The following is a 12592-nucleotide window of genomic DNA, read 5'->3' on the forward strand; positions in this document are numbered from 1 at the left end:
CCCATTAGCTTCCTTTCTCAGTTTTTTCTTTTTCTCTTTCCTTCCATTTTCTTTTCCTTTTTCCATTTTCCAAACTGGCTTTGCATTTTTCCATGTTGGCTTTAATCCTTTTTCACGAGATGCTCTGTTTTCCAGGTGATTGGGTCTTTGCTAATTAGCGCTTAGCCCATTAGCTTCCTTTCTCAGTTTTTTCTTCTTCTCTTTCCTTCCATTTTCTTTTCCTTTTTCCATTTTCCAAACTGGCTTTGCATTTTTCCATGTTGGCTTTAATCCTTTTTCACGAGATGCTCTGTTTTCCAGGTGATTGGGTCTTTGATATTTAGCGCTTAGCCCATTAGCTTCCTTTCTCAGTTTTTTCTTCTTCTCTTTCCCTCCTTTGTCCAGGCAGTGGATAAAGACAGAATTTGTCAAATGGCACCCCCAAATGGCACTGGTTAAAATTGCACCCCCCAAAAAAAGTGTTAATTAAACATTCAGTTTTGTTTAGATTATTTTTCAAAAAATGGCCACTCATGTCCTGAAATTTGGACTATTGGCACCCCCACTGCTCGAAAACATTGGCACCCCCATACTCAGTGCTGTTCCAAACGCTCTCATCAGGTAAGTTATTCAGTTTCATGCGTCATTGTTTGTTTGTATCTTGTTTTTGTTGGTCCATAATCAGGCTTAGCCTCTCCATTTTCTTTTCCTTTTTCCATTTTCTTTTCCTTTTTCCAAGCTGGCTTTACTTATCCCCATTCTGGCTTTAAACATCCTCCCAGCTGCTCTGTTTTCCAAGTGAGTGGGCCTCTGCTATTTAGCACTTAGCCCACCAGCTTCCCATCTAAGTACTTTCGTTATTCTCTTTCCCCCCACTTCTCAGGCGGCAATATCTTTTCCTTTTTCCCAAACTGGCCTTACCTTTCCCGAAAGCTGGCTTTAAATCTTCCTTCAAGCTACTCTGTTTGCCAAGTAATTGGGCCTCTGCTATTTAGTGCTTAGCCATCCGGCCTTCTTGCACAGTTTTACACTCTGCTATTTAGTGCTTAGCCATCCGGCCTTCTTGCACAGTTTTACAAATTTTTTATAAACTGGCACCCCCAAATGGCACTGGTTTAACTGGCACCCCCAAAAAACACAGTGCTCATCGAACATTCCATTGTCTATAAGTATTTCTGCTATTTAGTGCTTAGCCATCCGGCCTTCTAGCACAGTTTTACATTATGCTATTTAGTGCTTAGCCATCCGGCCTTCCTGCACAGTTTTACAAATTTTTTATAAACTGGCACCCCCAAATGGCACTGGTTTAACTGGCACCCCCAAAAAACACAGTGCTCATCGAACATTCCATTGTCTATAAGTATTTCTGCTATTTAGTGCTTAGCCATCCGGCCTTCTAGCACGGTTTTACATTATGCTATTTAGTGCTTAGCCATCCGGCCTTCTTGCACAGTTTTACACATTTCTTATATAAGCTGGCACCCCCAAATGGCACTGGTTTAACTGGCACCCCCAAAAAACACAGTGCTCATCGAACATTCCATTCTCTATAAGTGTTTTTCAAAATTGGCCACTCAGGTCATGAAATTAGAATTATTGGCACTCTCTTATCAGGTAAGTTAGCCAGTTCAGGAAATATGCAGAAGGCCATGCAAGTGCAGCAACTCGGGGTGGCACGGGCTGGGTTAGGTTAGGGGAAATAGACGCAGCTCCAGGAACCATGTCAAAATCCGAGTGGGGATTAGGGTTGGGTTTAGGGTTAGGGTTTAGGGTTAGGGTTAGGGAGGGGTTGGGGTTAGGGTGGGGTTGGGGTTAGGGTTAGGGTGGGGTTGGGGTTAGGGTTAGGGAGGGGTTGGGGTTAGGGTTAGGGAGGGGTTGGGGTTAGGGTTAGGGGTTAGGGTTAGGGTTAGGGAGGGGTTGGGGTTAGGGTTAGGGTTAGGGAGGGGTTGGGGTTAGGGTTAGGGCTATGGATTGGTAAGGAAACTCAGATATAGACAAGCCCGGAGCCCACGTTGTGCACTGGCCTACTCCAAGTCACTAAGCACTCACATCTCCTCCGCCGCCGGTGGCAAGTGGCAGGAAAATTGCCCTTAAACGTGTGTTTTTTTTGTTTTACGGATGAGAACTGGACATTTGCCCACTCTCTCTTTCTCTTGCTAGCGAGAAGTGGACATTTGCCCACTCTCTCTTTCCCTTGTTAGCAACCCTTTCCCTTTTTGACCTTTTAAATGGAGGGTGTTTCCCCTTTTTTCATTTTAGCCAGTGACTTCTGATTTCATTCATTAATGCAGGACATTCGATTTCATTCATTAATGCAGGACATTTGCCTTTTCACAGATCCCCATGACGTCATTTTTAACGGTAAGTCTGTTGCAACGTTTCGGTTAATATAAACCTTCATCAGGCATAGACTTACCATTTTCTCTTCCTTTTTCCATTTTCCAAACTGGCTGCACATTTTTCCATGTTGGCTTTAATCCTTTTTCACGAGATGTTCTGTTCACCAGGTGATTGGGTCTTTGCTATTTAGCGCTTAGCCCATTAGCTTCCTTTCTCAGTTTTTTCTTTTTCTCTTTCCTTCCATTTTCTTTTCCTTTTTCCATTTTCCAAACTGGCTTTGCATTTTTCCATGTTGGCTTTAATCCTTTTTCACGAGATGCTCTGTTTTCCAGGTGATTGGGTCTTTGCTAATTAGCGCTTAGCCCATTAGCTTCCTTTCTCAGTTTTTTCTTCTTCTCTTTCCTTCCATTTTCTTTTCCTTTTTCCATTTTCCAAACTGGCTTTGCATTTTTCCATGTTGGCTTTAATCCTTTTTCACGAGATGCTCTGTTTTCCAGGTGATTGGGTCTTTGATATTTAGCGCTTAGCCCATTAGCTTCCTTTCTCAGTTTTTTCTTCTTCTCTTTCCCTCCTTTGTCCAGGCAGTGGATAAAGACAGAATTTGTCAAATGGCACCCCCAAATGGCACTGGTTAAAATTGCACCCCCCAAAAAAAGTGTTAATTAAACATTCAGTTTTGTTTAGATTATTTTTCAAAAAATGGCCACTCATGTCCTGAAATTTGGACTATTGGCACCCCCACTGCTCGAAAACATTGGCACCCCCATACTCAGTGCTGTTCCAAACGCTCTCATCAGGTAAGTTATTCAGTTTCATGCGTCATTGTTTGTTTGTATCTTGTTTTTGTTGGTCCATAATCAGGCTTAGCCTCTCCATTTTCTTTTCCTTTTTCCATTTTCTTTTCCTTTTTCCAAGCTGGCTTTACTTATCCCCATTCTGGCTTTAAACATCCTCCCAGCTGCTCTGTTTTCCAAGTGAGTGGGCCTCTGCTATTTAGCACTTAGCCCACCAGCTTCCCATCTAAGTACTTTCGTTATTCTCTTTCCCCCCACTTCTCAGGCGGCAATATCTTTTCCTTTTTCCCAAACTGGCCTTACCTTTCCCGAAAGCTGGCTTTAAATCTTCCTTCAAGCTACTCTGTTTGCCAAGTAATTGGGCCTCTGCTATTTAGTGCTTAGCCATCCGGCCTTCTTGCACAGTTTTACACTCTGCTATTTAGTGCTTAGCCATCCGGCCTTCTTGCACAGTTTTACAAATTTTTTATAAACTGGCACCCCCAAATGGCACTGGTTTAACTGGCACCCCCAAAAAACACAGTGCTCATCGAACATTCCATTGTCTATAAGTATTTCTGCTATTTAGTGCTTAGCCATCCGGCCTTCTAGCACAGTTTTACATTATGCTATTTAGTGCTTAGCCATCCGGCCTTCCTGCACAGTTTTACAAATTTTTTATAAACTGGCACCCCCAAATGGCACTGGTTTAACTGGCACCCCCAAAAAACACAGTGCTCATCGAACATTCCATTGTCTATAAGTATTTCTGCTATTTAGTGCTTAGCCATCCGGCCTTCTAGCACGGTTTTACATTATGCTATTTAGTGCTTAGCCATCCGGCCTTCTTGCACAGTTTTACACATTTCTTATATAAGCTGGCACCCCCAAATGGCACTGGTTTAACTGGCACCCCCAAAAAACACAGTGCTCATCGAACATTCCATTCTCTATAAGTGTTTTTCAAAATTGGCCACTCAGGTCATGAAATTAGAATTATTGGCACTCTCTTATCAGGTAAGTTAGCCAGTTCAGGAAATATGCAGAAGGCCATGCAAGTGCAGCAACTCGGGGTGGCACGGGCTGGGTTAGGTTAGGGGAAATAGACGCAGCTCCAGGAACCATGTCAAAATCCGAGTGGGGATTAGGGTTGGGTTTAGGGTTAGGGTTTAGGGTTAGGGTTAGGGAGGGGTTGGGGTTAGGGTGGGGTTGGGGTTAGGGTTAGGGTGGGGTTGGGGTTAGGGTTAGGGAGGGGTTGGGGTTAGGGTTAGGGAGGGGTTGGGGTTAGGGTTAGGGGTTAGGGTTAGGGTTAGGGAGGGGTTGGGGTTAGGGTTAGGGTTAGGGAGGGGTTGGGGTTAGGGTTAGGGCTATGGATTGGTAAGGAAACTCAGATATAGACAAGCCCGGAGCCCACGTTGTGCACTGGCCTACTCCAAGTCACTAAGCACTCACATCTCCTCCGCCGCCGGTGGCAAGTGGCAGGAAAATTGCCCTTAAACGTGTGTTTTTTTTGTTTTACGGATGAGAACTGGACATTTGCCCACTCTCTCTTTCTCTTGCTAGCGAGAAGTGGACATTTGCCCACTCTCTCTTTCCCTTGTTAGCAACCCTTTCCCTTTTTGACCTTTTAAATGGAGGGTGTTTCCCCTTTTTTCATTTTAGCCAGTGACTTCTGATTTCATTCATTAATGCAGGACATTCGATTTCATTCATTAATGCAGGACATTTGCCTTTTCACAGATCCCCATGACGTCATTTTTAACGGTAAGTCTGTTGCAACGTTTCGGTTAATATAAACCTTCATCAGGCATAGACTTACCATTTTCTCTTCCTTTTTCCATTTTCCAAACTGGCTGCACATTTTTCCATGTTGGCTTTAATCCTTTTTCACGAGATGTTCTGTTCACCAGGTGATTGGGTCTTTGCTATTTAGCGCTTAGCCCATTAGCTTCCTTTCTCAGTTTTTTCTTTTTCTCTTTCCTTCCATTTTCTTTTCCTTTTTCCATTTTCCAAACTGGCTTTGCATTTTTCCATGTTGGCTTTAATCCTTTTTCACGAGATGCTCTGTTTTCCAGGTGATTGGGTCTTTGCTAATTAGCGCTTAGCCCATTAGCTTCCTTTCTCAGTTTTTTCTTCTTCTCTTTCCTTCCATTTTCTTTTCCTTTTTCCATTTTCCAAACTGGCTTTGCATTTTTCCATGTTGGCTTTAATCCTTTTTCACGAGATGCTCTGTTTTCCAGGTGATTGGGTCTTTGATATTTAGCGCTTAGCCCATTAGCTTCCTTTCTCAGTTTTTTCTTCTTCTCTTTCCCTCCTTTGTCCAGGCAGTGGATAAAGACAGAATTTGTCAAATGGCACCCCCAAATGGCACTGGTTAAAATTGCACCCCCCAAAAAAAGTGTTAATTAAACATTCAGTTTTGTTTAGATTATTTTTCAAAAAATGGCCACTCATGTCCTGAAATTTGGACTATTGGCACCCCCACTGCTCGAAAACATTGGCACCCCCATACTCAGTGCTGTTCCAAACGCTCTCATCAGGTAAGTTATTCAGTTTCATGCGTCATTGTTTGTTTGTATCTTGTTTTTGTTGGTCCATAATCAGGCTTAGCCTCTCCATTTTCTTTTCCTTTTTCCATTTTCTTTTCCTTTTTCCAAGCTGGCTTTACTTATCCCCATTCTGGCTTTAAACATCCTCCCAGCTGCTCTGTTTTCCAAGTGAGTGGGCCTCTGCTATTTAGCACTTAGCCCACCAGCTTCCCATCTAAGTACTTTCGTTATTCTCTTTCCCCCCACTTCTCAGGCGGCAATATCTTTTCCTTTTTCCCAAACTGGCCTTACCTTTCCCGAAAGCTGGCTTTAAATCTTCCTTCAAGCTACTCTGTTTGCCAAGTAATTGGGCCTCTGCTATTTAGTGCTTAGCCATCCGGCCTTCTTGCACAGTTTTACACTCTGCTATTTAGTGCTTAGCCATCCGGCCTTCTTGCACAGTTTTACAAATTTTTTATAAACTGGCACCCCCAAATGGCACTGGTTTAACTGGCACCCCCAAAAAACACAGTGCTCATCGAACATTCCATTGTCTATAAGTATTTCTGCTATTTAGTGCTTAGCCATCCGGCCTTCTAGCACAGTTTTACATTATGCTATTTAGTGCTTAGCCATCCGGCCTTCCTGCACAGTTTTACAAATTTTTTATAAACTGGCACCCCCAAATGGCACTGGTTTAACTGGCACCCCCAAAAAACACAGTGCTCATCGAACATTCCATTGTCTATAAGTATTTCTGCTATTTAGTGCTTAGCCATCCGGCCTTCTAGCACGGTTTTACATTATGCTATTTAGTGCTTAGCCATCCGGCCTTCTTGCACAGTTTTACACATTTCTTATATAAGCTGGCACCCCCAAATGGCACTGGTTTAACTGGCACCCCCAAAAAACACAGTGCTCATCGAACATTCCATTCTCTATAAGTGTTTTTCAAAATTGGCCACTCAGGTCATGAAATTAGAATTATTGGCACTCTCTTATCAGGTAAGTTAGCCAGTTCAGGAAATATGCAGAAGGCCATGCAAGTGCAGCAACTCGGGGTGGCACGGGCTGGGTTAGGTTAGGGGAAATAGACGCAGCTCCAGGAACCATGTCAAAATCCGAGTGGGGATTAGGGTTGGGTTTAGGGTTAGGGTTTAGGGTTAGGGTTAGGGAGGGGTTGGGGTTAGGGTGGGGTTGGGGTTAGGGTTAGGGTGGGGTTGGGGTTAGGGTTAGGGAGGGGTTGGGGTTAGGGTTAGGGAGGGGTTGGGGTTAGGGTTAGGGGTTAGGGTTAGGGTTAGGGAGGGGTTGGGGTTAGGGTTAGGGTTAGGGAGGGGTTGGGGTTAGGGTTAGGGCTATGGATTGGTAAGGAAACTCAGATATAGACAAGCCCGGAGCCCACGTTGTGCACTGGCCTACTCCAAGTCACTAAGCACTCACATCTCCTCCGCCGCCGGTGGCAAGTGGCAGGAAAATTGCCCTTAAACGTGTGTTTTTTTTGTTTTACGGATGAGAACTGGACATTTGCCCACTCTCTCTTTCTCTTGCTAGCGAGAAGTGGACATTTGCCCACTCTCTCTTTCCCTTGTTAGCAACCCTTTCCCTTTTTGACCTTTTAAATGGAGGGTGTTTCCCCTTTTTTCATTTTAGCCAGTGACTTCTGATTTCATTCATTAATGCAGGACATTCGATTTCATTCATTAATGCAGGACATTTGCCTTTTCACAGATCCCCATGACGTCATTTTTAACGGTAAGTCTGTTGCAACGTTTCGGTTAATATAAACCTTCATCAGGCATAGACTTACCATTTTCTCTTCCTTTTTCCATTTTCCAAACTGGCTGCACATTTTTCCATGTTGGCTTTAATCCTTTTTCACGAGATGTTCTGTTCACCAGGTGATTGGGTCTTTGCTATTTAGCGCTTAGCCCATTAGCTTCCTTTCTCAGTTTTTTCTTTTTCTCTTTCCTTCCATTTTCTTTTCCTTTTTCCATTTTCCAAACTGGCTTTGCATTTTTCCATGTTGGCTTTAATCCTTTTTCACGAGATGCTCTGTTTTCCAGGTGATTGGGTCTTTGCTAATTAGCGCTTAGCCCATTAGCTTCCTTTCTCAGTTTTTTCTTCTTCTCTTTCCTTCCATTTTCTTTTCCTTTTTCCATTTTCCAAACTGGCTTTGCATTTTTCCATGTTGGCTTTAATCCTTTTTCACGAGATGCTCTGTTTTCCAGGTGATTGGGTCTTTGATATTTAGCGCTTAGCCCATTAGCTTCCTTTCTCAGTTTTTTCTTCTTCTCTTTCCCTCCTTTGTCCAGGCAGTGGATAAAGACAGAATTTGTCAAATGGCACCCCCAAATGGCACTGGTTAAAATTGCACCCCCCAAAAAAAGTGTTAATTAAACATTCAGTTTTGTTTAGATTATTTTTCAAAAAATGGCCACTCATGTCCTGAAATTTGGACTATTGGCACCCCCACTGCTCGAAAACATTGGCACCCCCATACTCAGTGCTGTTCCAAACGCTCTCATCAGGTAAGTTATTCAGTTTCATGCGTCATTGTTTGTTTGTATCTTGTTTTTGTTGGTCCATAATCAGGCTTAGCCTCTCCATTTTCTTTTCCTTTTTCCATTTTCTTTTCCTTTTTCCAAGCTGGCTTTACTTATCCCCATTCTGGCTTTAAACATCCTCCCAGCTGCTCTGTTTTCCAAGTGAGTGGGCCTCTGCTATTTAGCACTTAGCCCACCAGCTTCCCATCTAAGTACTTTCGTTATTCTCTTTCCCCCCACTTCTCAGGCGGCAATATCTTTTCCTTTTTCCCAAACTGGCCTTACCTTTCCCGAAAGCTGGCTTTAAATCTTCCTTCAAGCTACTCTGTTTGCCAAGTAATTGGGCCTCTGCTATTTAGTGCTTAGCCATCCGGCCTTCTTGCACAGTTTTACACTCTGCTATTTAGTGCTTAGCCATCCGGCCTTCTTGCACAGTTTTACAAATTTTTTATAAACTGGCACCCCCAAATGGCACTGGTTTAACTGGCACCCCCAAAAAACACAGTGCTCATCGAACATTCCATTGTCTATAAGTATTTCTGCTATTTAGTGCTTAGCCATCCGGCCTTCTAGCACAGTTTTACATTATGCTATTTAGTGCTTAGCCATCCGGCCTTCCTGCACAGTTTTACAAATTTTTTATAAACTGGCACCCCCAAATGGCACTGGTTTAACTGGCACCCCCAAAAAACACAGTGCTCATCGAACATTCCATTGTCTATAAGTATTTCTGCTATTTAGTGCTTAGCCATCCGGCCTTCTAGCACGGTTTTACATTATGCTATTTAGTGCTTAGCCATCCGGCCTTCTTGCACAGTTTTACACATTTCTTATATAAGCTGGCACCCCCAAATGGCACTGGTTTAACTGGCACCCCCAAAAAACACAGTGCTCATCGAACATTCCATTCTCTATAAGTGTTTTTCAAAATTGGCCACTCAGGTCATGAAATTAGAATTATTGGCACTCTCTTATCAGGTAAGTTAGCCAGTTCAGGAAATATGCAGAAGGCCATGCAAGTGCAGCAACTCGGGGTGGCACGGGCTGGGTTAGGTTAGGGGAAATAGACGCAGCTCCAGGAACCATGTCAAAATCCGAGTGGGGATTAGGGTTGGGTTTAGGGTTAGGGTTTAGGGTTAGGGTTAGGGAGGGGTTGGGGTTAGGGTGGGGTTGGGGTTAGGGTTAGGGTGGGGTTGGGGTTAGGGTTAGGGAGGGGTTGGGGTTAGGGTTAGGGAGGGGTTGGGGTTAGGGTTAGGGGTTAGGGTTAGGGTTAGGGAGGGGTTGGGGTTAGGGTTAGGGTTAGGGAGGGGTTGGGGTTAGGGTTAGGGCTATGGATTGGTAAGGAAACTCAGATATAGACAAGCCCGGAGCCCACGTTGTGCACTGGCCTACTCCAAGTCACTAAGCACTCACATCTCCTCCGCCGCCGGTGGCAAGTGGCAGGAAAATTGCCCTTAAACGTGTGTTTTTTTTGTTTTACGGATGAGAACTGGACATTTGCCCACTCTCTCTTTCTCTTGCTAGCGAGAAGTGGACATTTGCCCACTCTCTCTTTCCCTTGTTAGCAACCCTTTCCCTTTTTGACCTTTTAAATGGAGGGTGTTTCCCCTTTTTTCATTTTAGCCAGTGACTTCTGATTTCATTCATTAATGCAGGACATTCGATTTCATTCATTAATGCAGGACATTTGCCTTTTCACAGATCCCCATGACGTCATTTTTAACGGTAAGTCTGTTGCAACGTTTCGGTTAATATAAACCTTCATCAGGCATAGACTTACCATTTTCTCTTCCTTTTTCCATTTTCCAAACTGGCTGCACATTTTTCCATGTTGGCTTTAATCCTTTTTCACGAGATGTTCTGTTCACCAGGTGATTGGGTCTTTGCTATTTAGCGCTTAGCCCATTAGCTTCCTTTCTCAGTTTTTTCTTTTTCTCTTTCCTTCCATTTTCTTTTCCTTTTTCCATTTTCCAAACTGGCTTTGCATTTTTCCATGTTGGCTTTAATCCTTTTTCACGAGATGCTCTGTTTTCCAGGTGATTGGGTCTTTGCTAATTAGCGCTTAGCCCATTAGCTTCCTTTCTCAGTTTTTTCTTCTTCTCTTTCCTTCCATTTTCTTTTCCTTTTTCCATTTTCCAAACTGGCTTTGCATTTTTCCATGTTGGCTTTAATCCTTTTTCACGAGATGCTCTGTTTTCCAGGTGATTGGGTCTTTGATATTTAGCGCTTAGCCCATTAGCTTCCTTTCTCAGTTTTTTCTTCTTCTCTTTCCCTCCTTTGTCCAGGCAGTGGATAAAGACAGAATTTGTCAAATGGCACCCCCAAATGGCACTGGTTAAAATTGCACCCCCCAAAAAAAGTGTTAATTAAACATTCAGTTTTGTTTAGATTATTTTTCAAAAAATGGCCACTCATGTCCTGAAATTTGGACTATTGGCACCCCCACTGCTCGAAAACATTGGCACCCCCATACTCAGTGCTGTTCCAAACGCTCTCATCAGGTAAGTTATTCAGTTTCATGCGTCATTGTTTGTTTGTATCTTGTTTTTGTTGGTCCATAATCAGGCTTAGCCTCTCCATTTTCTTTTCCTTTTTCCATTTTCTTTTCCTTTTTCCAAGCTGGCTTTACTTATCCCCATTCTGGCTTTAAACATCCTCCCAGCTGCTCTGTTTTCCAAGTGAGTGGGCCTCTGCTATTTAGCACTTAGCCCACCAGCTTCCCATCTAAGTACTTTCGTTATTCTCTTTCCCCCCACTTCTCAGGCGGCAATATCTTTTCCTTTTTCCCAAACTGGCCTTACCTTTCCCGAAAGCTGGCTTTAAATCTTCCTTCAAGCTACTCTGTTTGCCAAGTAATTGGGCCTCTGCTATTTAGTGCTTAGCCATCCGGCCTTCTTGCACAGTTTTACACTCTGCTATTTAGTGCTTAGCCATCCGGCCTTCTTGCACAGTTTTACAAATTTTTTATAAACTGGCACCCCCAAATGGCACTGGTTTAACTGGCACCCCCAAAAAACACAGTGCTCATCGAACATTCCATTGTCTATAAGTATTTCTGCTATTTAGTGCTTAGCCATCCGGCCTTCTAGCACAGTTTTACATTATGCTATTTAGTGCTTAGCCATCCGGCCTTCCTGCACAGTTTTACAAATTTTTTATAAACTGGCACCCCCAAATGGCACTGGTTTAACTGGCACCCCCAAAAAACACAGTGCTCATCGAACATTCCATTGTCTATAAGTATTTCTGCTATTTAGTGCTTAGCCATCCGGCCTTCTAGCACGGTTTTACATTATGCTATTTAGTGCTTAGCCATCCGGCCTTCTTGCACAGTTTTACACATTTCTTATATAAGCTGGCACCCCCAAATGGCACTGGTTTAACTGGCACCCCCAAAAAACACAGTGCTCATCGAACATTCCATTCTCTATAAGTGTTTTTCAAAATTGGCCACTCAGGTCATGAAATTAGAATTATTGGCACTCTCTTATCAGGTAAGTTAGCCAGTTCAGGAAATATGCAGAAGGCCATGCAAGTGCAGCAACTCGGGGTGGCACGGGCTGGGTTAGGTTAGGGGAAATAGACGCAGCTCCAGGAACCATGTCAAAATCCGAGTGGGGATTAGGGTTGGGTTTAGGGTTAGGGTTTAGGGTTAGGGTTAGGGAGGGGTTGGGGTTAGGGTGGGGTTGGGGTTAGGGTTAGGGTGGGGTTGGGGTTAGGGTTAGGGAGGGGTTGGGGTTAGGGTTAGGGAGGGGTTGGGGTTAGGGTTAGGGGTTAGGGTTAGGGTTAGGGAGGGGTTGGGGTTAGGGTTAGGGTTAGGGAGGGGTTGGGGTTAGGGTTAGGGCTATGGATTGGTAAGGAAACTCAGATATAGACAAGCCCGGAGCCCACGTTGTGCACTGGCCTACTCCAAGTCACTAAGCACTCACATCTCCTCCGCCGCCGGTGGCAAGTGGCAGGAAAATTGCCCTTAAACGTGTGTTTTTTTTGTTTTACGGATGAGAACTGGACATTTGCCCACTCTCTCTTTCTCTTGCTAGCGAGAAGTGGACATTTGCCCACTCTCTCTTTCCCTTGTTAGCAACCCTTTCCCTTTTTGACCTTTTAAATGGAGGGTGTTTCCCCTTTTTTCATTTTAGCCAGTGACTTCTGATTTCATTCATTAATGCAGGACATTCGATTTCATTCATTAATGCAGGACATTTGCCTTTTCACAGATCCCCATGACGTCATTTTTAACGGTAAGTCTGTTGCAACGTTTCGGTTAATATAAACCTTCATCAGGCATAGACTTACCATTTTCTCTTCCTTTTTCCATTTTCCAAACTGGCTGCACATTTTTCCATGTTGGCTTTAATCCTTTTTCACGAGATGTTCTGTTCACCAGGTGATTGGGTCTTTGCTATTTAGCGCTTAGCCCATTAGCTTC

The sequence above is a fragment of the Silurus aristotelis genome, assembly GCF_946808225.1.
Source record: "Silurus aristotelis genome assembly, contig: scaffold_91, whole genome shotgun sequence".
NCBI classification, from domain to species: Eukaryota; Metazoa; Chordata; class Actinopteri; order Siluriformes; family Siluridae; genus Silurus; species Silurus aristotelis.